Below are 6,239 nucleotides of genomic sequence, written 5' to 3'. Positions count from 1 at the left end.
AAAGGAAAGCCCCACCCTCTTTTCACAGTCCTTTTCCTTTTCCTGTCATGTGTATGGAGGTGGCTTTATGCAAGGGGTGTGGCGGAAGTCACTGTTCATCCGGACAGACATATGTGGCTGCCTTTCCCTCTTTGGTTCTCCTGTTAGGAGTGCGGAGATTGCCACAGTCCCCTGAGTGTGCCACCGAAAAGGCTTCTGAGCCCTTCTATTTCAGTGGTTTGTTTGGATCACCTGGCTCTCACCCCCACACTCCCCCCCCACCCCCGTGATTCAATGTTACTACTAAACAAAAGCATCTGGGAAAACAGTGTCCCCAGCACGGTGTGACTTCTCACAGGCGGCCCTTTGATAGCTCTGGCGGTGTGTTCCTTACAAAGTGTTATTGGAAGCCCTTTCTGCTGACTTTTGACTTCAAGGACTGCACAGAATTCCTGGCACACTGAGCTGTTAACTCCTGAGCTTAGCGACTGTGTCGAAGTTCTCTGGTAGCTAGAAGTGAATCTGAGTAGGCATGGATTTCCTCTAAAACTTAAACCTAAAGAAGCGGTATTTTAAAACCCAAGTAGATCCGAAATCAACTCTGGTAGAACTGAAATTAAATTCTGTATGAGTGGATGAGTGTGAGTGTGTATGTGTGTGTGTGTGTGTGTGTGTGTGTGTGTGTATTTTGTGTATATGTAGTATACATGTGTAGTGTGTGTGTGTATATGTTGTATGTAAGTGTATCATATGTTGCTTAGGTGTGTGGTGCATGGATATGAATGTGTAGGTATGCCTACTCAAGTGTACATATGAAGAGACCAGAAGAAAACACCAGGTATCTTCCTCTTTGCCTTCAGCCTTATTGCCGTGAGCCGGGATCTCTCTGGGAACAGGGAGCTTGTCCTCTTTGGAAGACTGGCTAGCCAGTGAGCTCTTGGGATGTATCTATCTTTGCTCTTTAAATCTGGGTTTACAGGCATCTGCAGCCATGCCTGGCTTATTACATGGATACTGGGATTCAAACTCAAGTCCTCATGCATCCTAAGTGTGAAGTCTTAAGTCTGGATCCCCCAAACCATGCATCTGCAATCCCATCATGCATGGAAGGATGGACCACAAGCTTCCAAGGATTCTCCTGTGCCTACTGCCCATCTCTCCATAGGAGCAATGTGATTACTGATTTGTGACCCTTGGGAGAGTTCCATTGATTTAAGTAAAAGTGTGCTTGAACATTGACCTCAGACATTTTAATACTAGATTATAATTTTCATTATCTTCAAATAAATGAATTTTTATTATCAATTAGTTTGACACATGAAAGATTGATGGTAATAACTAAGAAAATAAGCTTCATTCTTTCACATAGTCCATTTGTGAATGTCTGGCAATGGATGAGTAGATTTTGCAGTGTTTTCCCTATAAAGCAAAGGAACCATTAATATGAATTCATAAACACATTCAAATGTTGAACAGCCCATTCTGGAATCCTCCTTTTTTTTTCATCTTCAAATCCCCAAGTGGATCACTCTATCTGTGCTAGCACTCATAGTCTACTGATCCTCTCGGGGAGTGCTAGCTACCCAATAATGGGCCCCTGTTGTTCCCAATCTGGCTAAGAGTTCACAGTTAACATCTATTCCGTTCTTTTCCGCAAGAAGTCACTGATCTTGCTTTTCCCTATATGCCTGCTGAAGCCACAGAGGCTAAATCTGATCTCTGTTCACTCTGTGATTGTCCTATGTGAATGATTATAAATGCAGAAAACACAGTTAGGCAGACTTGGTCTTTTAACACCACAGTTACGGACCTCAAGTGACTCTTAATTCTGTTTTGACTCAAGACTTATGTATTAGCTAGGGTTCTCTAGAGTAACAGAACTTAGATAGAAACTGGGGGTGGGGTGGTGTTTATTGCAATGACTTACAGGACACAGTCCAGCTACTCCAACAATGGCTGGCTGTGAACAGAAAGTCCAAGAATCCAGTAGTTGCTCAGTCCTTGAGGCTGGACATCTTAGTTGGCCTTCAGTATACACTGGAATCCTGAAGAAGTAGGCTCTAAGGCCAGTGGAAGAATGGACTTGCTAGTGAGGTGAGAGCAAGCAGGGAAAGCAAAAGCTTCCTTCTTCCATGCTCTTCTGTAGGTTTCCAGAAGAAGATGTGACCCAGATCAGAGGTGGGTTTTCCCAGCTCAGTAACCTGGATTAAAGATGAGTCTTCTCACCTCAAGATCTGGATTAAAGGCATGCATTCCTACCTCAAAGATCTATATTAGAAGTGGATCTTCCTGTTTCAAATTAAGCAAAAATCCTTCCCAGGTGTGCCCCGTATTTTTGGATTTTAGTTCATTCCAAATGTAGTCAAGTTGACAACTGAGAATACCCATCACAACTTACTTCCTAAGTCGTTTTCTCTTCCATTTTCTTTGAAAATATATCTCTCACAATTATCTTTCTGCTCAGATCCTTAACTTCCCTTTCCTTAGTCCCTCTCCTTCTGAAATGGAGAAGCAAGGACACAAACACTTTATCAAGATCTCATTGCCACACCTGCCATCACCTACTACCAGCCTGTATCATCTGTGACCATTTTCTGTCATTGATTAGGTTGCTCCTAGCCAAAGCCCAGTCCCTCTGACAGCCCATTCATTGGATACCACCCCTCTCATCCAACAGAATAGTGCAGTCACAATTTCTGTGTTCCTCCTCCATACCATGATTTCTTCCTGTTCGATTGGGTCATCTCCATCACTATGCAAATACTCAGTTATGTCACCAGCTCCCAAGACTTTTTCTCTTCTTTGACTCATCGTTTTCAACCCTGTCTCACTTCCCCCCTTCCCTACAGAGTCTCTTGCTGGTCCCACTATACCCACTGGCCCCTCGATTATTCTCTTAAGATATTCTCACCAGGATTTTACGACTACTGCTCCATGAAACTAGCTTCTCTCAAAGTCTTTGTCTCCATACTACCTGACTCTTGATAGGGTCTAATGGTCATTCATTCTCCTGTTTATGTGCATAGAATGTTCATTTTATTTGGAATCTAAAACACAACTTATCTGAGGTCCTTTCTGTTTGCTGCATCCTCCTTCTCACTCTTTTGTTGGTTCTTCATCAGCTGCTTGACTTCCAAATGCTGGCATGTTACATGGCACAGCCTTTAAATCTCTTTCCCCTCATATGACTCATCCCATAGAGACTTCATACAGACAAGGTTGCTAGGTAATGGCCAAAATCTAATGTTCTCTCTCATTAATGTATAGTTGTGGCTTGGAAAAATCTGCTAAGCTGAAGACGATTTTGATTGTTGGTCTAACCTTTGCCAATGGAATACAAGCAGAAGAGACATGGACTCTGAAAATTCTTCCTGTCAGTCATTTAATTTTCTCTATAGCAGCCCAAGCCTCTGTGGTGGTTTGAGCAAGAATGCCCCCCCCCCCCAATAAGCTCATATGTTTGCATGCTTAGTCCCTAGCTGGTGAACTGTTTAGGGAAGATTAGAAAGTGTGCACTTGTAAAGTAGGAGTGGCCTTGTTGGAAGAAGTATGTCATTGGGGGTGGGCTTTAAAGTTTCACAAATCCATCTCTGGCCCAGTCTCTCTCTCTCTCTCTATTTCTGCCTGCTGCCTGTGGATCAAGGATGCAAAGCTCTTAGCTAATTCTCCAGAGCCATTCCTGTTCACTTCCTGTTATGATGTTTGTGGACTAATCTTCTAAAACTATAAGCAAGCCCTCAATTAAATGTTTTTGTTGTTGTTGTTTTAATAAGAGTTGCCTTGGTCATGGTGTCTCTTCACAGCAGTAGAATGGCAACTAAGACAGCTGTTAGTAATAATAGGAGCTGGGGACCGCTGTGACAGGATTGACTATACTGCTCATTGGTGGAATGTGGATTTGGGGACTTGGGATTAGGAAATCATTTGAATGCTTAATTGGCCTTCCCAGTAGGATCGTGGACGATAGTAGTGGTGAGGGTGATGTAGACTATGCATGTCCAGCTCAAGTGCTTTCCAAAGAGAAAGAGTAATGTTGTCTGGCCTACAGACCATTCTTGTGATATATTGGCAAAGAATGTGGCTGCTTCTTGCCCTTATTCTAAAAATTTGCTGGAGGATAAACTGAAGAGTTATGGATCATTGCCATTGGCTGAGGACATTTTAGGATAGACTAGTATTGAGTGTGCTGTGTGGTTATAGATGATAACCCTTATGCAAATGTACCATGAAAAAGAGCAAGAAGGGAAAAAAATGAAAAACAAAATGTATATGCAGTTTGAAGAGAAAAGGAGCACCTAGAAATGTAATATTGGAACCAAGTCCTGTGCTGAAGGAGATAAAAAGTTTAAAGAAAGGCCTGAGGCAAAAACAAAAAAAAAATAAAGAGAGTAGTAACTTCAGAGCAAGACTCCATCCAGATAATTAATCCTGCAATCAGGGGCGGGGGGAAAGCCTGATGGATTTACTAGGCAGGCCTAAAAAACTTGAGAAAATTATGTAAATGCAATTCAAGGAGGAGGCCAGGTTCCTGTCCCAGCAAGTAGAAGAACTTGGCAGCTTCAGCCACAAGGTAGTTCTAGCTTTAGAGTCAAGAAGAATACTGGACAAAAGGAGTTGTGGAATCTTCCTCCACTGTTAAGGAAATCCACTGAAACCAGAAGTGTCACTGGGGAATCACCCCAAGGAGGTCCAGAAAGGCCACTATGTGAAACTATAAAGGTGAAGCCTGGATTGCATTGGAAACCCCAAGGTGATGGAGATGCTAGGGTCATTGGATACCTGCCAAGGATAGCAGCAGATAGGGTGTGGAACCAGCCTGAGAGAGAAGTACATTATAGACAGCAAAGCTGGAAGAGAAGAGCTGTCTACTAAAGCCTTTAGCATCAGACACAAAGTTGTGGGATTTTTGAATGTGCCCTATTTCTTTTCAGATTTGCTGTGGTCCAGAATTTCCTCAGTATGTACTGTTTCCTCCTTTTTCGGATGGTAATGTATATTCTGTGCCACCATCTGTTGGAAGTATGTGATCTACTTTTTTGTTTTGATTTCACAGGGGGTTACAATTTAGAGATTATCGTGAGTATCTGAAGAGACTTTGGACTTTGAACTTTTAAATAGGGTTAAGACTGAAGAATTGTGGAGACTTAGGAAGTTGGACTAAATACATTTGCATTATGATATGGCTGCAGGCCTATAGGGGTCAGGGAGTGGAATGTGGTGTTTTGAATGAGAATGACCCCCATATGTAGTTGGAAGGTTTTTCTGTGTCCTGGCCAGCTGGTGGTCGAGACAAATCTCTCCCACTCGCATCCCTCAAGTAAACACACAGAGGCTTAGATTAATTATAACTGCTTGGCGATTAGCTCAGGCTTATTACTGACTAGCTCTTACACTTAAATTAACCCATAATTCTTATCTATGTTCAGCCATGTGGCTTGGTACCTTTTCTCAGTTCTGCCTTGTCATCTTGCTTCCTCTATATCTGCCTGGAGACCCCTGACTCAGCCCTTCCTCTTCCCAGAATTCCCCTCATTCCGCCTATACTTCTTGCCTGGCTACTGGCCAATCAGCTTTTCATTAAACCAGTGTACAAGTGCATTATTCCACAGCATCCATGGGCTCATATATTTGCATGCTTAGTCCCCAGTTGGTGAGCTGTTTAGGAAGGAGTAGGAGCAGAGCCTTGTTGGGGGAAGAGTATCACTGGGGCAAGGGGATTGAGGTTTCAAAAGTCCAGCCCAGGCCCAGTTGCTCTCTCTTTGCTTGCCGACTGCAGATCAGGATGTAAAGCTCTCAACTGCCTGTTTCTCATCATGATGACCATGGACTAAACCTCTAAAACTGTAAGCAAGCCCCCATTCAATGCTCTCTTTTATTAGAGTTGCCCCGGTCATGGTGCCTCTTCATAGCAATAGAACAGTGACTAAGACAGCCCCCGAATAACTGTGTGAATCACCACCTATCTTCACCACCACGGATTAGACTTTAAAGGGATGAGATTTTCTACTCATTAAAGCCACGAGGTTGAATTTTAGCTTCCAGACTGTCATTTAGGGGCTAGCGTCTTCTGTAATCACATCAGCATTTCCATAATTAATATAGCAATCTATTGGCTGATGTAGAAATGGACATATCCAGCCTCATCATCATTGTTTGACAGAAACATGGTGTTAAAGAATAATTCCAGGCTCAAAGTATAGTTTCAAAATTTTGACCTTGTACAATTTAAAAAAAAATTTTTTTTGAGTCACCTCATGTAT

Source organism: Peromyscus californicus, unplaced genomic scaffold (genome assembly GCF_007827085.1).
Source record: "Peromyscus californicus insignis strain IS unplaced genomic scaffold, ASM782708v3 Scaffold_19__1_contigs__length_69161282, whole genome shotgun sequence".
Taxonomy (NCBI): Eukaryota; Metazoa; Chordata; class Mammalia; order Rodentia; family Cricetidae; genus Peromyscus; species Peromyscus californicus.
This window is presented reverse-complemented; position numbering follows the sequence as displayed.